This window comes from Erythrolamprus reginae, unplaced genomic scaffold (assembly GCF_031021105.1).
Source record: "Erythrolamprus reginae isolate rEryReg1 unplaced genomic scaffold, rEryReg1.hap1 scaffold_85, whole genome shotgun sequence".
Taxonomy (NCBI): Eukaryota; Metazoa; Chordata; class Lepidosauria; order Squamata; family Dipsadidae; genus Erythrolamprus; species Erythrolamprus reginae.
The window spans coordinates 40,601-61,405 of record NW_027248820.1 but is presented as its reverse complement, the minus strand read 5'-3'; the positions used below and the strand labels follow the sequence as shown (position 1 = coordinate 61,405).

The window sequence follows — 20,805 nt, the reverse complement described above, 5'->3', positions numbered from 1 at the left end:
CTCTCACACACACACACAAACACACATACACACTCATTGCAGCAGCAGCAACGGCAGCCGTTTGCCAGATTCCTGGATCCCTCTGCCTGCTGGTTTGCTTTCCGTCCCTCGCTGCCCACCGGCACCGGCTGCCCTCGGGAACCAACGCTGCTCCTAGAGAAGACGCCTGGGCTGCCCCCCACCTCCTCCGCGGGGAGCAGGACGAGGCCTTCACTCTGGCTCCCTCCTGTTTCCTTAGTCCGCCGCTGCGGGAGAAACGGCCGCTTCCCGAGGGAAAAGGGAAGAGACCGAACCGCCGCTTTCTCCCTCAGCAATTGGCGCGGCAAGTAGAGAGACACCCCCTCCCCTCCGGGGGGAAGCGGCTCCCTGCCCTCGGCCATTAACAGTTTAAAAGAAGACCCCCACCCCTGCTGAGAAACCGCCGGGCTCGAGATCCGCCGCTGCCTTCCACAGAGATGCCGGCGCTCCGCCCCACTCCTCCTCCTCCCCTGGGTTTCCTCCCCCCTACCCGCGATTTTCCCTTATTCCCCCTGCAAACAGCGGGGGGGGGGGGACACGACTCGGCTTCTCACCTCCCGCTCGCCGCCTGCTGGTTCCTGGCCGTACTTGTCCGCTCCTGATTCCGGCTGTTCTCTCCTGCGCCCGGTCTAGGCGGCTCAGGGAACGGCGCGGCGCTTTCGTGCTGCCGGGGACTTCTCAGCCAGCCCTCTGAGACCCCCAAGTCCTCCTGCCTGTGGGGCTGAGTCTCCCCTTCAGTCACCCACTGCAGCCCCCCTCCATGATGGATGGATGGGGGAGGGCAGAAGGAAGTCCACCCTCCCCTCCAGGGCTGCCATGACCCCCCTTGAGCTGCGGCCCCCCAAGACTGAAGATATCCCCATCCCTCCCCTTCTCTCTCTGCCCTTGAACTCGCCTCCTTCTGGTGAAGTCCAGGGAGACTCTGCCCGGTGACTGATGATGCTGAAGAAAGGTGAACTCGCATTGGTCCTTCCCCTTTTCTGGCCCGCCTCCCTATTCCGAAATTACAAACAAACGCTCCCCGTGTGTGTGTGTGTGTGTGTGTGTTTTTGTGTGTGTGTGTGCAGCCAGATGCTTCCAGGTTCCAGCCCCTGACGAAGAATCCGCCATTCTGCATTGGGGGGGAGGGGCTGTCGCGGAGAAACGTTTATCTCTGCCGTTGGAGATGGGAGGGGCCAGAACGAGAGACAGCACCAATGGGAATTCTGCTTCTTGAGCGTCATCGGCTTCTAGGCAAAGTCCTTTGTGGCTTCACATGAAGGAGGTGAGAGAGAAGCAGAGATAGAGGGAGGGAGGGGGGGATCTTGGCCTGAAGAACCAACTGGGGCTTCTTCTCTGGGCGGAACTCTCTCCTCCAGTGGGGGAAGTGAAGGGAGATTCTGCCCGGAGACCGTTAACGCTACAGAGGAGAGAATTCTCATTGGCCCTCTTCCTTTCTGGATGCTCACAATTCCTAATTTCGAGGAAGCCGCATTGCGGCCTCAGCTGCCTTTCTACAATTCCGGGAATCCCACTGCCTGAGCCAAAGGGATTCACAGGATTTTTGAGACAAATTATTTTCCTGGAGGGTTGGGACCCTGAGGAGGGGAGGGGTGAGGCAGGGCGGGGCCAGGCAGGGGAGGGCAGAAGGAGGGTCCAGGGCCAGGCAATTCAGCCAGTTCAGATGAACACATCAACAGAGTTGGAAGGGACCTTGCAGGTCATCTAGTCCAACCCCCTGTCCAAGCAACATCTGCCTCTACATAGGATCGAACTCCCAACCTCCTGAACCAGGAAGAACCAGCTAAATCCCACCACTCCTCCCTTCCCCGTATTTTCTCTCCATCCTTTCTTTCTTCCTCCTGTCTATCTCCTTCTCTCTCCCTCCCCAAGTCATTTAGCCCCAGATCTTCCCAAGGTCTTTCACTCCCCGTTTTTTCTATTCATTCCACAGATTTTGCCTGGGACTCTTCGGGGGTCTCTTTCAGCTTCTGATTCTCCTCCGTTTAAAAAACTTTTTTTTGAACAGTTTCAAAAAAACATATAGATACAAATATACATATGTACAAAACAAACTTTCAAAAGACTCCACATGACATTACATAACACAAGAAGACCTAAACAGTAAAAAATTATATTCATTTAGCAATGTGGCATATTGGTATATTTTCTCTGTATCTATAACACTTATTCATAAACTTATCTATATTCATGTAATTCATTACATTCCAACCCATTACAATTATCTCTCTCATAACATCTTGTCTAAATGCATCCACCTTTCACTTTATGTCCTATATACATCACTAACTTTCTCGGGCACTTTTCCTCCCCTTCCCCTGCTGCTCTCACGTTCCCTTTGGTTCCCTCCCGGGCTTTAAACCCCCACCCCTCCTCCTCTTCTTCCTCCTCCACCTCCACTGCTCTTCTTCACCCACATGCAACATGCGACCACAACCCCGCACCAACAATACCCCACCCACGCCTTTGTATTACGAATACGGGATTCCCAGATAGACACCCACACAAACAAACACATAAAACCTGGAAGGGGAGAGGCTTGTATCTCTCTCCCTCCCAGGAGGGGTCCCCAAACGCCCCCTGCCAGCCCCCTGCAGGGAACCACCAGCAATGCCCCCAGCAGCTACTTTCCTGGAGGGAAATCCTGGATTGGAGGGAGGGGAGACAGGGGCCACCCACCCTTTGCTTGGTGATGCTGGGGAGACCCCTTATAAAGGCGGAGTTCCTTCCTGGGGATCCCGAAGAGCATCCAAACATTCCTGGCACCAACTGGGAAAGAAGTCCCAATGGAAAGAAATTCCCGCGCTGGCTATGATTGTGGCTCGGAGGAGATAAGAAGCCCCCCTCCTTACAAGACCCTCTCCCTCCCTCCCATGGCTGCCTGCCATCTGGTGGGACCCCCTTCCCAGGGATGCTCCTCCTGGCCCCTCCCTTCCGGCCAGACCCTCTTGCAACCTCTTGACTGGGGAGGAGGGGGTGTCTCCATGCAAAGGGGTGGGGGGGAGGGACGGACGACGGGGAAGCCTTTCCTCCCCTCCCCGCTGTGCCTTTTTATCAGGATGGAGAGCAAAAGGAGCAGAGACCGGCAAAAGGCAGCTACGCATGCCCAGCTCCTCTTTGAGGCTAAAGAGCTGCCAGGGCAGCGCTGCCTGCGGAGGGAGCCCCCTGGTAGTCGGCCACGACAGCCCCCCTTGCGAGCCAGAGGCAAGAGAGAGACATGCCTTTGCCTTATTTGGCAGAATGAGTGGGGTGTGGATAGATGACTGCCAGATCCTACGGTATCTTTTCCATGGAACTCAGAAGCTGCCTTTCACTGATTGATTGATTGATTGATTGATTGATTTGATTGATCAATTGATTGATATGCCGCCCCTCTCCCGAGGCCTGGGAGCAGTTTACAACATAACAATAAACAACAGAATGCAGTAGCTAAATCCTGTAGATGTCCTGGCTGGAGAGGGGGATCCAGAGAGGGGAGGGGGAAGGGTCTGAACAAACCTGTCTTATCATGACAAGAATCCCATTGCTTTGGGGTCTTCTGCTGCACACTTGGGAAGGAGTCAGACAAGAGTGCAGAGATGAACCATTGTTGGTCAGTCTGGTCATCCAATGGTTTCCAGGACTAAGGAAGAAGCCTAAAGGAATCAGGTCCAAATAGGTATTCCATTGAATTCAGTTCAAACCAACCTTTATTATGGTTGTAAAAGGAGTAAAAATAAGAAAAACAAAAATAGACAGTTTGTAGCCAAATAATTTACAATTAAGAAACCCACATCTCTTCAAATTAAAATCAAAAGGCAAATTAAAAAGCAGAGGAGGGGGAGAGGAGGGGGAGGGAGAGGAGGAGAAGATGAGGAAGAGAAAGAGGAGGAGGAAGGAGAGGAGGAGTGGAATGGGGGAAGGAAGAAGAGGGAGGAGGTTAGAGGGAGGAGGAGAGGAGGGAGGGAAGAGGGGAAGGGAGGGAGGAGGAGGGTATGGAAGGGGGAGAAGAGGGGGGAGGAAGAGGATTCTTTGGATACAGCCTCAGATCCCTGTAGATCCTCTAGGATCTCCTCCTGGGTCTTTGTGGGATTCCTGCTGTTCTTTCACTTTTAGGATTTGGATGGAAAGTTCCCTCAGGTGTTTCTCTCTGGATGAACCAAAAGGAAAGACATCAACTCTGAGAAGCAACCAAATATTGCTACTTATTTACCTATAACAACAACTGCTTTGAAGTCAGGAAAATCTCACTCTGGAAAGACACCAAAGTTTTGGGGCAGCTGGGGTGGGGAAGCGGCAGATCTTGAAAAAAAACCCTTCAATTCCACCAGACATACTCAGAGGTTTGTATCATAGGAATAAAAGGATCAGGAGCAACGTTCCCTCTAACTTTTTGACTGTGTGGAAAAGTGTAGTGCTTGAGAGGCACATTTTCATGCTTGAGCACCTGAATTTTTTTCACAGATGTCACCCAAGACAATAACAAAATCAGTGTTATTTGAAAATGAAAGTTTGCATTTTGTGGTTGACAAGCAAAAGAATAATAAAATACTACAAAAAATACAATGGAAGATCTTAAACATAAAACTTATCAGGAACTCAATCTGTATAGTCTGGAGAACAGAAGGGAAAGGGGGGACATGATCAAAACATTTAAATAGGTTAAAGGGTTAAATAAGGTTCGGGAGGGAAGTGTTTTTAATAGGAAAGAACACAAGAACAAGTCGGCACAATCTGAGGTTAGTTGGGGGAAAGATCAGAAGCAACATGAGAAAATATTATTTTACTGAAAGAGTAGCAGATGCTTGGAACAAACCTCCAGCAGACATGGTTGGTAAATCCACAGTAACTCAATTTAAACATGCCTGGGAAAACATATATCCATCCTATACAGGAAATAGTATAAGGGCAGACTAGATGGACCATGAGGTCTTTTTCTGCCATCAATGTTCCATGTTTCTATATTGATGTAAAGGTAAACTTGAACTATAAAATCAGTTTGGTGTAGACATTTAAAGCACCAGGCTAAAAACTGGAATATGCAAAGAGGTCTTATTTTCTGTGGGCCATGATGGCTCTTTATTGTTTTTATGTTTGTCCATATGAACATAAGAAGGTAAAGAGTCCTGGTAGAACTGGGTCAAAAGCTGACCAACAGTGGTATAAGGATATAAGCAATGTAGGAAAAGGCAGATTTATAAATAAAAATAAATTTACATTTTAGACCTAAAATGGTCACCTAACATCAAAAACATCATCAAAAGAGCACAACAAAGAATGTTCTTTCTGCGCCAGCTCAGGAAACTCAAACTGCCCAAGGAGCTGCTGATACAGTTCTACAGAGGAATCATTGAGTCTGTCATCTGCACCTCTATAACTGTCTGGCTTGGTGCTGCAACCCAACAGGACCGACACAGACTTCAGAGGATAATCAGAACTGCAGAAAAAACAATTGCTGCCAACCTGCCTTCCATTGAGGACCTGTATACTGCACGAGCCAGAAAGAGGGCGGGGAAAATATTTACTGACCCCTCGCATCCTGGACATGAACTGTTTTAACTCCTACCCTCAAATCGTCGCTACAGAGCACTGCACACCAAGACAACTAGACACAAGAAGAGTTTTTCCCCAAAAGCCATCACTCTACTAAACAAATAATTCCCTCAACACTGTCAAACATTTTACTAAGTCTGCACTTCTATTTCTACTAATTTTTTCTCATCATTCCTATCATCCTTTTCCTCCCACTTAGGACTGTATGATTGTAACTTGTTGCTTGCATCCTAAGATTTTTATTAATCTTGATTGTTTCTTTATTGCTTATTTGACCCCTATGACAATCATTAGGTGTTGCACCTCGTGATTCTTGACAAATGTATCTTTTTCTTTTATGTACATTGAGAGCATCTGCACCAAGACAAATTCCTTGGCCAATAAAATTCTATTGTATTCATTTATTATGCTTACAAAAGTAGATAACAAGAAAAATTAAAATACTGACAGTTTGTGCCCCCAAGAATTAACAACTAAAAAACCGCAAACCACTTAGAATTAAAATCAACACCACCATTTTCCATATGGTAACTGTAGTCCGTATCAGGAGGCCCATGCTGCAGACTCTGGTGGTGCTTCTTAAGCTCTGACAGAACATTCCTCACCTCTTCGATGTCTTTCTCAGAGTCAGCCTTCCCTTGGTTGAGATGGACATTTAGCTTGAGACCTCGCACAGATCTTTGTGGAGTTCTTCACTGTATTTCAGCAAAGATTCGTCCTCTAGCTCTAACTGATGACACAATCTTCTGCAGGTTTTCTGCAGGCCTTCTGTTGTGGTCTTAAATTAATCCATTTTCTCCTGGAGACAACTGTGCTGATCTTTCATCCATCGATTGTCTTTCTGGAATTCCTGGGTCTGAAAGTCAAAGAAGTCTCTCGGTTCATCAACCTGAAGATTGGGACCATCAGTGGTCAAAGACATCTCGTAAGGATACTGATTGTATGCCCATTTCTGACCTGTTTGAAAAATGGAGAGACACAGTCACATCCTCTCTCAGTTCAGGGCCAATTTTTCTCACCTGCCTTCTGTACTCTGTCTTTATCCTACAGTTCTGGAGTCCATCATCTTCTGCTAGCATGAGATGCATGAGGCATGAAGAAACAATGGACATTCTGCAGATGGGTCTCCTGGAGAAGGATCATTTAGATACAATCTACCCAGACCTCAACTAAAAACCACAAGGTTAAAAATGTCGTATTTGAGGCACATCAAGTGAAAACCAACTCTGGAGCTGTTCCTAATGCTGGAAAAGGTGGAAGGAAAGAGCAGGAAAGGAAAATTTGGGTTTGATTACTGTGTGAATGGGTGAATTTTTGGGAGATTCAAATATCAGACTGGGGACATATTATCCATCTTCCTCTATGGCCACTCAGAATCCACACAGTTTTCTTGCTGTCAATCAATGCTGATCAAACTTGCTGGAGAAGTCTGCAATGCTGACATAGGTGAAGGAAAGAGAAGAGAACCCATAAGCAGCTACAGTGGGGAAGAGGGCAGATTGGGATGCCTGAAGGGCCAAGTTGGGGACAAATGGAGAAAATCGATTATGAGCTGCTAGGCATCAACATTCAACTTGATGACACACAATCAATCCATCAATCAGTCAGTCAATCAATCAATCAATCAGGCAGGCAGGCAGGCAGGCAGGCAGGCAGGCAGGCAGGCAGGCAGGCAGGCAGGCAGGCAGTTGACTTACAAGTTGACTTCCAGCTGTAGGCTTCTACTGTGTACTTCCTTTTCACTGTCACCTTAACCTACCAATAAGGAACAGATTAGGGTTAATACAAACCAATGAAGTCATGATGGTGAACCTATGGCACACATGCCAGAGTTAGCACGCAGAGCTCTCTCTGTGGGCAGGCGCACCGATGCCCCAGCTCAGCCAGGGTTTCTGAGAGTTGCAATGCTCATTGGCCAGCTGGTCATTGAGTTTCAGTGCTTTGGCCTTCCAGCTTGGGCACTCTGGGTCTAAAACAGTGGTTCTCAACCTTTCTAAGGCCGTGACCCCTTAATATAGTTCCTTGTGTTGTGGTGACCCCCAACAATAAGTCTAGTGCCAATTCCCTCAACAGAGCTTTGAGCTGATTGGCAGGAAGGTCAGAGGGACTGTAAACGCCTGATTGGTCGGATTGTAAAATATGTTCCAAGATGCCAGAATAGAAGCTTTAGTTCCCAATGCCAGGGGAAATTTGTCTTTTCCCACGGTCTCAGGCGACCCCTGTGAAATGGTCATTCGATCCCCAAAGGGGTCCCGACCCCCAGGTTGAGAACCACTGGTCTAAAAGGTTTACCATCACTGGCCTAAAGCATTCATGAAATTACAGTATAAAAACTTTGTGTAAAAACCACAAAGTTGGTCCCTGTGAGGCACGGATGCCTTCAACTCCCAGAATTTTGCATGCTGGCTGGGTGGAGAATTCTGGGAATTGAAGTCCCCCCATGCCTTAAAGGGGCCAAGTTTGAGAAACACCAACAAAATCCCCCAACACTGATCTCTCTTCAAACTATCCTGACTTCCCATTTGATTCTGTGTCCAACTCAATTTATATCGTCACTCAAAAACCTCCAAAGGAGTCGGCATCATCTCTCATTCTTTGTGGCCATCTCTGCATTTCTTTGATGCTTCTGATAACAGGAAAAGTTGGCAACCAAGTGAAATTAAGATGGAACACCCCGCGAAGTACTTACGAGTCCCATCTCAGCCATGAAAGCCAAGTGGGTGTCCTCAAGCCAGTCTCTCTCTCAGCCTTCACAAGGTTGTTCTTGTGGGGAAGAAGGAATCTTAGATACATTCACTGCCTGGAGCTATTGAGAGAAATAATAAAGGTAGTGTGAAAAATCCAAATATTAAAAATTGAAAATAAATGAGTACGCCTGTTCTGTCTGGGTTTTCCCAGACCTCCACACCCACTGAAAAAACAGCCAGACACTCTGGTAAAATCCAACAGTATTTTATAACAGGAAAAAATAAGCACAAAGGAAAACCTGTCTTCACAGCAGACAGGTTACCATACGTTACAGCAGGGTCCTGATGTCCAGTCAAGTCCACAAGTTTCTTGCTGGCACACCCCCCCAAGGTTTCAATAGTCCAAAGCACAAACCAGGATTGTAGCCACCAAAGTTCACAGACAGGTCTCACGAATCTCCAAGATAAAACTCCACAAGCCAGGAAGGGTGGGGCCGCCTTTTATCCTTTCCCAAGAGCACCACACCCAAACCCAGCTGTGACCTCTAATGCTGGAAATACCTAGCCAATTGAGTTCGTCTCTGATTAGCTCTCCTTTGTCGCATATCTATGATGTCGTGAGCATCTTCCCCCAGGGACTCCAGGCTGCTTGCTGGGGAGAGCTCCCCCTGGTGGAACTCTGGCTGTCCTTCGTCTTCAGCCTGGGATTCCTCTTCCTCGTCAGTCTGCACCTCCTGGTCCTCAGCCTCTCCCTCTGAGCTGGAAGCCGACAGCAAGTCAGCCATTCCCGGAGGGGTCCCAGGCTGAACCACAACACCGCCAGGCCAAGGGTGCTTGGGAAATAACTACCATATCTGGCCAATGGAATCGCAGTTTAGGTGAATTTCCCCAAATAATTAAGTAGGTCAATCTATAGCTTTGGGGTCACAATATCCATCCAACTGGGAGAGCCTGACTCCAATTTTTTGGCCCTAAATGTTGCAGGTTTTTCCTAGTGCCCTTCACCACCAGCCAGCCAGCCCCAGCTCCTTTCTGGAGACAAGAACCTTTGACATAATGGATAAGGAGTTTGGTCTCAGGGATGGAGGCTGCGGACACAGCAGGTATATCAGTACCTCTGTCGTGTCTGACTGAAACCCCTTCTCACTTCTCCCAGCTTTCCCTTAACTCTACCTTAAAGAGAAGGTCTCTCCCTCAGAACTCGGAATTCGGAGCTCGGAATTCAGAATTCGGAACTCGGAATTCCAAAGTCTGAATTTGGAACTCTGAATTTGGAATTTGGAACTCGGAACTCGGAACTCGGAATTTGGAATTCCGAACTCGGAATTTGGAATTCCGAACTCAGAATTCCGAACTCGGAATTTGGAATTTGGAATTCTGAACTCGGAATTCCAAACTCAGAATTTGGAAATTGGAATTCTGAACTTGGAATTTTGAACTCAGAACTCGGAATTAAAAACTCGGAATTCTGAACTCGGAATTTGGAATTTGGAATTCCGAACTCGAAATTCCGAACTAGGAATTCCAAACTCAGAATTCCGAACTTGGAATTCTGAACTTGGAATTTGGAATTCAGAATTCTGAACTCGGAATTCTGAATTTGGAATTTGGAATTTGGAATTCTTTACTCGTAATTCCAAACTTGGAATTCTGAACTCGGAATTCGGAACACAGAATTTGGAACTCGGAATTTGGAACTCGGAATTTGGAATTCGGAATTCTGAACTCGGAATTCTGAAATTGGAATTTGGAATTCTGAAATCGGAATTCTGAACTCGGAATTCCGAACTCAGAATTTTGAACTCGGAATTCAGAACTTCGAATTCTGAACTCGGAATTCCGAACACAGAATTCGGAACTCGGAATTTGGAACTCGGAATTTGGAATTTGGAATTCTGAACTCGGAAATCCAAACGTGGAATTCTGAACTCGGAATTCGGAACATGGAATTTGGAATTCGGAACTTTGAATTCTGAACTCGGAACTCAGAATTCTGAACTCAGAATTCTGCACTCGGAATTCTGAACTTGGAATTTGGGATTCGGAATTCTGAACTCGGAATTCTGAACTCGGAATTTGGAATTCGGAATTCTGAACTTGGAATTTGGGATTCGGAATTCTGAACTCGGAATTCTGAACTCGGAATTCCGAACTCGGAATTCCGAACTCCTAATTTGGAAGTTGGAATTCGGAACTCATAATTCCAAATTCGGAATTCGGAACTCAGAATTCGGAACTCGGAATTCAGAATTCTGAACTCGGAATTTGGAACTCGGAATTTGGAACTCGGAATTCGGAACTGGGAATTTGGAATTCTGAACTCGGAATTCTGAACTGGGAATTCGGAACTCAGAATTGGGAATTCGGAACTCAGAATTGGGAATTTGGAACTCAGAATTGGGAATTCGGAACTTGGAATTCAGAACTTGGAATTCAGAACTTGGAATTCAGAACTTGGAATTTCGAACTTGGAATTTCGAAATAGGAATTCCAAACTCAGAATTCCGAACTTGGAATTCTGAACTCGGAATTCTGAACTTGGAATTTGGAATTCAGAATTCTGAACTCGGAATTCCGAATTCGGAATTTGGAATTCTTTACTCGTAATTCCGAACTTGGAATTCTGAACTCGGAATTCGGAACACAGAATTTGGAACTCGGAATTTGGAATTCGGAATTCTGAACTCGGAATTCTGAAATTGGAATTTGGAATTCTGAAATCGGAATTCTGAACTCGGAATTCCGAACTCGGAATTTTGAACTCGGAATTCCGAACTTCGAATTCTGAACTCGGAATTCCGAACACAGAATTCGGAACTCGGAATTTGGAACTCGGAATTTGGAATTTGGAATTCTGAACTCGGAAATCCAAACGTGGAATTCTGAACTCGGAATTCGGAACTTGGAATTTGGAATTTGGAATTCGGAACTTTGAATTCTGAACTCGGAACTCAGAATTCTGAACTCAGAATTCTGCACTCGGAATTCTGAACTTGGAATTCTGCACTCGGAATTCTGAACTCGGAATTCTGAACTTGGAATTTGGAATTCGGAATTTGGAACTTGGAATTCCAAACTCGGAATTCTGAACTTGGAATTTGGGATTCGAAATTCTGAACTTGGAATTTGGGATTCGGAATTCCGAACTCGGAATTCCGAACTCCTAATTTGGAAGTTGGAATTCGGAACTCATAACTTGGAATTTCGAAATAGGAATTCCAAACTCAGAATTCCGAACTTGGAATTCTGAACTCGGAATTCTGAACTTGGAATTTGGAATTCAGAATTCTGAACTCGGAATTCCGAATTCGGAATTTGGAATTCTTTACTCGTAATTCCGAACTTGGAATTCTGAACTCGGAATTCGGAACTCGGAATTCAGAATTCTGAACTCGGAATTTGGAACTGGGAATTTGGAACTCGGAATTCTGAACTGGGAATTTGGAATTCTGAACTCGGAATTCGGAACTGGGAATTCGGAACTCAGATTTGGGAATTCGGAACTCAGAATTTGGAATTCTAAACTTGGAATTCAGAACTTGGAATTCAGAACTTGGAATTCAGAACTTGGAATTTCGAACTTGGAATTCTGAACTCGGAATTCAGAATTCCGAACTCGGAATTTGGAATTTGGAATTTTGAAATTGGAATTCCATACTCGGAATTCCAAACTCGGAATTCGGAACTTGGAATTTGGAATTTGGAATTCTGAACTCGGAATTCCAAACTCAGAATTTGGAACTCGGAATTCTGAACTGGGAATTTGGAATTCTGAACTCGGAATTCTGAACTGGGAATTCGGAACTCGGAATTCAGAATTCCGAACTCGGAATTTGGAATTTGGAATTTTGAAATTGGAATTCCATACTCGGAATTCCAAACTCGGAATTCGGAACTTGGAATTTGGAACTCGGAATTCGGAACTGGGAATTTGGAATTCTGAACTCGGAATTCTGAACTGGGAATTCGGAACTCAGAATTGGGAATTCGGAACTCAGAATTGGGAATTCGGAACTCAGAATTTGGAATTCTGAACTTGGAATTCAGAACTTGGAATTCAGAACTTGGAATTCAGAACTTGGAATTTCGAACTTGGAATTTCGAAATAGGAATTCCAAACTCAGAATTCCGAACTTGGAATTCTGAACTCGGAATTCTGAACTTGGAATTTGGAATTCAGAATTCTGAACTCGGAATTCCGAATTCGGAATTTGGAATTCTTTACTCGGAATTCCGAACTTGGAATTCTGAACTCGGAATTCGGAACACAGAATTTGGAACTCGGAATTTGGAATTCGGAATTCTGAACTCGGAATTCTGAAATTGGAATTTGGAATTCTGAAATCGGAATTCTGAACTCGGAATTCCGAACTCGGAATTTTGAACTCGGAATTCCGAACTTCGAATTCTGAACTCGGAATTCCGAACACAGAATTCGGAACTCGGAATTTGGAACTCGGAATTTGGAATTTGGAATTCTGAACTCGGAAATCCAAACGTGGAATTCTGAACTCGGAATTCGGAACTTGGAATTTGGAATTTGGAATTCGGAACTTTGAATTCTGAACTCGGAACTCAGAATTCTGCACTCGGAATTCTGAACTTGGAATTCTGCACTCGGAATTCTGAACTCGGAATTCTGAACTTGGAATTTGGAATTCGGAATTTGGAACTTGGAATTCCAAACTCGGAATTCCGAACTCCTAATTTGGAAGTTGGAATTCGGAACTCATAACTTGGAATTTCGAAATAGGAATTCCAAACTCAGAATTCCGAACTTGGAATTCTGAACTCGGAATTCTGAACTTGGAATTTGGAATTCAGAATTCTGAACTCGGAATTCCGAATTCGGAATTTGGAATTCTTTACTCGTAATTCCGAACTTGGAATTCTGAACTCGGAATTCGGAACTCGGAATTCAGAATTCTGAACTCGGAATTTGGAACTGGGAATTTGGAACTCGGAATTCTGAACTGGGAATTTGGAATTCTGAACTCGGAATTCGGAACTGGGAATTCGGAACTCAGATTTGGGAATTCGGAACTCAGAATTTGGAATTCTAAACTTGGAATTCAGAACTTGGAATTCAGAACTTGGAATTCAGAACTTGGAATTTCGAACTTGGAATTCTGAACTCGGAATTCAGAATTCCGAACTCGGAATTTGGAATTTGGAATTTTGAAATTGGAATTCCATACTCGGAATTCCAAACTCGGAATTCGGAACTTGGAATTTGGAATTTGGAATTCTGAACTCGGAATTCCAAACTCAGAATTTGGAACTCGGAATTCTGAACTGGGAATTTGGAATTCTGAACTCGGAATTCTGAACTGGGAATTCGGAACTCGGAATTCAGAATTCCGAACTCGGAATTTGGAATTTGGAATTTTGAAATTGGAATTCCATACTCGGAATTCCAAACTCGGAATTCGGAACTTGGAATTTGGAATTCTGAACTCGGAATTCCAAACTCAGAATTTGGAACTCGGAATTCTGAACTGGGAATTTGGAATTCTGAACTCGGAATTCTGAACTTGGAATTCAGAACTTGGAATTCAGAACTTGGAATTTCGAACTTGGAATTCTGAACTCGGAACTCAGAATTCCGAACTCGGAATTTGGAATTTTGAAATTGGAATTCCATACTCGGAATTCCAAACTCGGAATTCCGAACATGGAATTTTGAACGTGGAATTCCAAACTCAGAATTCCAAACTCAGAATTCCAAACTAAGAATTTGGAATTCTGAACTCGGAATTCCGAACTTGGAATTCCGAACTTGGAATTCTGAACTCGGAATTTGGAATTCTGAACTCGGAATTCTGAACTTGGAATTTGGAATTCAGAATTCTGAACTCGGAATTCGAACTTGGAATTTGGAATTCTTTACTCGGAATTCCGAACTCGGAATTCTGAAATTGGAATTTGGAATTGTGAACTCGGAATTCCGAACTTCGAATTCTGAACTCGGAATTCCGAACACAGAATTCTGAACTCGGAATTTGTAACTCGGAATTTGGAATTCTGAACTCAGAATTCTGAACTTCGAATTCTGAACACGGAATTCCGAACACAGAATTCGGAACTCGGAATTTGGAACTCGGAATTTGGAATTTGGAATTCTGAACTCGGAAATCCAAACGTGGAATTCTGAACTCGGAATTCCGAACTCAGAATTCGGAACTCAGAATTCTCAACTCGGAATTTTGAATTCAGAACTCAGAATTCCAAACTCAGAATTCGGAACTTGGAATTTGGAATTCGGAATTCTGAACTTGGAATTTGGGATTCGGAATTCTGAACTCGGAATTCTGAACTCGGAATTCTGAACTCAGAATTTGGAATTTGGAACTTGGAATTCCAAACTCGGAATTCTGAACTTGGAAATTGGGATTCGAAATTCTGAACTTGGAATTTAGGATTCGGAATTCTGAACTCGGAATTCTGAACTCCTAATTTGGAATTCGGAATTCGGAACTCGTAATTCCAAATTCGGAATTCCAAACTCGGAATTCGGAACTCGGAATTCTGAACTCGGAATTCTGAACTCGGATTTCTGAACTCGGAATTCGGAATTCGGAACTCGGAATTCGGAACTGGGAATTCGGAACTCATAATTGGGAATTCGGAACTCAGAATTTGGAATTCTGAACTTGGAATTCTGAACTTGGAATTCAGAACTTGGAATTTCGAACGTGGAATTCCAAACTCAGAATTCCAAAGTCAGAATTTGGAATTCTGAACTCGGAATTTGGAATTCTGAACTCGGAATTCTGAACTCGGAATTCCAAACTCCTAATTTGGAAGTTGGAATTCGGAACTCATAATTCCAAATTCGGAATTCGGAACTCAGAATTCGGAACTCGGAATTCAGAATTCTGAACTGGGAATTTGGAATTCAGAATTCTGAACTCGGAATTTGGAATTTGGAATTCTTTACTCGTAATTCCGAACTTGGAATTCTGAACTCGGAATTCAGAACACAGAATTTGGAACTCAGAATTTGGAACTAGGAATTTGGAATTCGGAATTCTGAACTCGGAATTCTGAAATTGGAATTTGGAATTCTGAAATCGGAATTCTGAACTCGGAATTCTGAACTCGGAATTTTGAACTCGGAATTCCGAACTTCGAATTCTGAACTCGGAATTCCGAACACAGAATTCGGAACTCGGAATTTGGAATTTGGAATTCTGAACTCGGAAATCCAAACGTGGAATTCTGAACTCGGAATTCGGAACTTGGAATTTGGAACTTTGAATTCTGAACTCGGAACTCAGAATTCTGAACTCAGAATTCTGCACTCGGAATTCTGAACTTGGAATTTGGGATTCGGAATTCTGAACTCGGAATTCTGAACTCGGAATTCCGAACTCGGAATTCCGAACTCCTAATTTGGAAGTTGGAATTCGGAACTCATAATTCCAAATTCGGAATTCGGAACTCGGAATTCAGAATTCTGAACTGGGAATTCGGAACTCAGAATTGGGAATTCGGAACTCAGAATTTGGAATTCTGAACTTGGAATTCAGAACTTGGAATTCAGAACTTGGAATTCAGAACTTGGAATTTCGAACTTGGAATTTTGAACTTGGAATTCTGAACTCGGAACTCAGAATTCCGAACTCGGAATTTGGAATTTGGAATTTTGAAATTGGAATTCCATACTCGGAATTCCAAACTCGGAATTCGGAACTTGGAATTTGGAATTTGGAATTCGGAACTTTGAATTCTGAACTCAGAATTCTGCACTCGGAATTCTGCACTTGGAATTTGGAACTTGGAATTCCAAATTCGGAACACGGAATTCCGAACAGAATTTGGAATTTGGAATTTGGAACTTGGAATTCCAAACTCGGAATTCTGAACTTGGAATTTGGGATTCGAAATTCTGAACTTGGAATTTGGGATTCGGAAATCTGAACTCGGAATTCTGAACTCGGAATTCCGAACTCGGAATTCCGAACTCCTAATTTGGAAGTTGGAATTCGGAACTCATAATTCCAAATTCGGAATTCGGAACTCGGAATTCAGAATTCTGAACTCGGAATTTGGAACTCGGAATTTGGAACTCGGAATTCGGAACTGGGAATTTGGAATTCTGAACTCGGAATTCTGAACTGGGAATTCGGAACTCAGAATTGGGAATTCGGAACTCAGAATTGGGAATTCTGAACTTGGAATTTGGGATTCGGAATTCTGAACTCGGAATTCGGAACTCCTAATTTGGAAGTTGGAATTCGGAACTCATAATTCCAAATTCGGAATTCGGAACTCAGAATTCGGAACTCGGAATTCAGAATTCTGAACTCGGAACTCAGAATTCGGAACTCGGAATTCAGAATTCTGAACTCGGAATTTGGAACTCGGAATTTGGAACTCGGAATTCTGAACTGGGAATTTGGAATTCTGAACTCGGAATTCTGAACTGGGAATTCGGAACTCAGATTTGGGAATTTGGAACTCAGAATTTGGAATTCTAAACTTGGAATTCAGAACTTGGAATTCAGAACTTGGAATTTCGAACTTGGAATTCTGAACTCGGAATTCAGAATTCCGAACTCGGAATTTGGAATTTTGAAATTGGAATTCCATACTCGGAATTCCAAACTCGGAATTCGGAACTTGGAATTTGGAATTTGGAATTCTGAACTCGGAATTCCAAACTCAGAATTTGGAACTCGGAATTCTGAACTGGGAATTTGGAATTCTGAACTCGGAATTCGGAACTGGGAATTCGGAACTCGGAATTCAGAATTCCGAACTCGGAATTTGGAATTTGGAATTTTGAAATTGGAATTCCATACTCGGAATTCCAAACTCGGAATTCGGAACTAGGAATTTGGAATTTGGAATTCTGAACTCGGAATTCCAAACTCAGAATTTGGAACTCGGAATTCTGAACTGGGAATTTGGAATTCTGAACTCGGAATTCTGAACTGGGAATTCTGAACTCAGAATTGGGAATTCGGAACTCAGAATTTGGAATTCTGAACTTGGAATTCAGAACTTGGAATTCAGAACTTGGAATTTCGAACTTGGAATTCTGAACTCGGAACTCAGAATTCTGAACTCGGAATTTGGAATTTGGAATTTTGAAATTGGAATTCCATACTCGGAATTCCAAACTCGGAATTCCGAACATGGAATTTTGAACGTGGAATTCCAAACTCAGAATTCCAAACTCAGAATTCCAAACTAAGAATTTGGAATTCTGAACTCGGAATTCCGAACTTGGAATTCCGAACTTGGAATTCTGAACTCGGAATTTGGAATTCTGAACTCGGAATTCTGAACTTGGAATTTGGAATTCAGAATTCTGAACTCGGAATTCGAACTTGGAATTTGGAATTCTTTACTCGGAATTCCGAACTCGGAATTCTGAAATTGGAATTTGGAATTCTGAACTCGGAATTCCGAACTTCGAATTCTGAACTCGGAATTCCGAACACAGAATTCTGAACTCGGAATTTGTAACTCGGAATTTGGAATTCTGAACTCAGAATTCTGAACTTCGAATTCTGAACACGGAATTCCGAACACAGAATTCGGAACTCGGAATTTGGAACTCGGAATTTGGAATTTGGAATTCTGAACTCGGAAATCCAAACGTGGAATTCTGAACTCGGAATTCCGAACTCAGAATTCGGAACTCAGAATTCTGAACTCGGAATTTTGAATTCAGAACTCAGAATTCCAAACTCAGAATTCGGAACTTGGAATTTGGAATTCGGAATTCTGAACTTAGAATTCTGCACTCGGAATTCTGAACTTGGAATTTGGGATTCAGAATTCTGAACTCGGAATTCTGAACTCGGAATTCTGAACTCAGAATTTGGAATTTGGAACTTGGAATTCCAAACTCGGAATTCTGAACTTGGAAATTGGGATTCGAAATTCTGAACTTGGAATTTGGGATTCGGAATTCTGAACTCGGAATTCTGAACTCCTAATTTGGAATTAGGAATTCGGAACTCGTAATTCCAAATTCGGAATTCCAAACTCGGAATTCGGAACTCGGAATTCTGAACTCGGAATTCGGAACTCGGATTTCTGAACTCGGAATTCGGAATTCGGAACTCGGAATTCTGAACTGGGAATTCGGAACTCATAATTGGGAATTCGGAACTCAGAATTTGGAATTCTGAACTTGGAATTCTGAACTTGGAATTCAGAACTTGGAATTTCGAACTTGGAATTCTTAACTAGGAACTCAGAATTCCGAACTCGGAATTTGGAATTTTGAAATTGGAATTCCATACTCGGAATTCCAAACTCGGAATTCCGAACATGGAATTTTGAACGTGGAATTCCAAACTCAGAATTCCAAACTCAGAATTTGGAATTCTGAACTCGGAATTTGGAATTCTGAACTCGGAATTCTGAACTCGGAATTCCAAACTCCTAATTTGGAAGTTGGAATTCGGAACTCATAATTCCAAATTCGGAATTCGGAACTCAGAATTCGGAACTCGGAATTCAGAATTCTGAACTCGGAACTCAGAATTCGGAACTCGGAATTCAGAATTCTGAACTCGGAATTCAGAATTCTGAACTGGGAATTTGGAATTCAGAATTCTGAACTCGGAATTTGGAATTTGGAATTTGGAATTCTTTACTCGTAATTCCGAACTTGGAATTCTGAACTCGGAATTCAGAACACAGAATTTGGAACTCAGAATTTGGAACTCGGAATTTGGAATTCGGAATTCTGAACTCGGAATTCTGAAATTGGAATTTGGAATTCTGAAATCGGAATTCTGAACTCGGAATTCTGAACTCGGAATTTTGAACTCGGAATTCCGAACTTCGAATCCTGAACTCGGAATTCCGAACACAGAATTCGGAACTCGGAATTTGGAATTTGGAATTCTGAACTCGGAAATCCAAACGTGGAATTCTGAACTCGGAATTCGGAACTTGGAATTTGGAACTTTGAATTCTGAACTCGGAACTCAGAATTCTGAACTCAGAATTCTGCACTCGGAATTCTGAACTTGGAATTTGGGATTCGGAATTCTGAACTCGGAATTCTGAACTCGGAATTTGGAATTTGGAACTTGGAATTCCAAACTCGGAATTCTGAACTTGGAATTTGGGATTCGAAATTCTGAACTTGGAATTTGGGATTCGGAATTCTGAACTCGGAATTCTGAACTCGGAATTCCGAACTCCTAATTTGGAAGTTGGAATTCGGAACTCATAATTCCAAATTCGGAATTCCGAACTTGGAATTTGGGATTCGAAATTCTGAACTTGAAATTTGGGATTCGGAATTCTGAACTCGGAATTCCGAACTCCTAATTTGGAAGTTGGAATTCGGAACTCATAATTCCAAATTCGGAATTCGGAACTCAGAATTCGGAACTCGGAATTCAGAATTCTGAAATCGGAACTCAGAATTCGGAACTCGGAATTCAGAATTCTGAACTCGGAATTTGGAACTCGGAATTTGGAACTCGGAATTCTGAACTGGGAATTTGGAATTCTGAACTGGGAATTCGGAACTCAGAATTGGGAATTCGGAACTCGGAATTTGGAATTCTGAACTCGGAATTCTGAACTTGGAATTTGGAATTCAGAATTCTGAACTTGGAATTTGGAATTCAGAATTCTGAACTCGGAATTCGAACTTGGAATTTGGAATTCTTTACTCGGAATTCCGAACTCGGAATTCTGAAATTGGAATTTGGAATTCTGAACTCGGAATTCCGAACTTCGAATTCTGAACTCGGAATTCCGAACACAGAATTCGGAACTCGGAATTTGTAACTCGGAATTTGGAATTCTGAACTCAGAATTCTGAACTTCGAATTCTGAACACGGAATTCCGAACACAGAATTCGGAACTCGGAATTTGGAACTCGGAATTTGGAATTTGGAATTCTGAACTCGGAAATCCAAACGTGGAATTCTAAACTCGGAATTCCGAACTCAGAATTCGGAACTTGGAATTTGGAATTCGGAATTCTGAACTTAGAATTCTGCACTCGGAATTCTGAACTTGGAATTTGGGATTCGGAATTCTGAACTCGGAATTCTGAACTCGGAATTCTGAACTCAGAATTTGGAATTTGGAACTTGGAATTCCAAACTCGGAATTCTGAACTTGGAAATTGGGATTCGAAATTCTGAACTTGGAATTTGGGATTCGGAATTCTGAACTCGGAATTCTGAACTCCTAATTTGGAATTCGGAATTCGGAACTCGTAATTCCAAATTCGGAATTCCAAACTCGGAATTCTGAACTCGGAATTCTGAACTCGGAATTCTGAACTCGGATTTCTGAACTCGGAATTCGGAATTCGGAACTCGGAATTCTGAACTGGGAATTCGGAACTCATAATTGGGAATTCGGAACTCAGAATTTGGAATTCTGAACTTGGAATTCTGAACTTGGAATTCAGAACTTGGAATTTCGAACTTGGAATTCTTAACTAGGAACTCAGAATTCCGAACTCGGAATTTGGAATTTTGAAATTGGAATTCCATACTCGGAATTCCAAACTCGGAATTCCGAACATGGAATTTTGAACGTGGAATTCCAAACTCAGAATTCCAAACTCAG

General features: G+C 43.2%; 1 long non-coding RNA gene across 1 annotated transcript; it reads right to left on the bottom strand.

The window, feature by feature from the left end:
- Positions 1 to 6,014: 6,014 nt before the first annotated feature.
- LOC139156203 (uncharacterized) lies at positions 6,015 to 8,350 on the bottom strand. The gene is made up of 3 exons (XR_011557275.1): positions 8,240 to 8,350; positions 7,248 to 7,305; positions 6,015 to 6,507 (listed from the first exon to the last, which is right to left on the bottom strand). It is a non-coding gene; the product is annotated as an uncharacterized lncRNA (long non-coding RNA).
- Between the last annotated feature and the right edge of the window lie 12,455 nt (positions 8,351 to 20,805).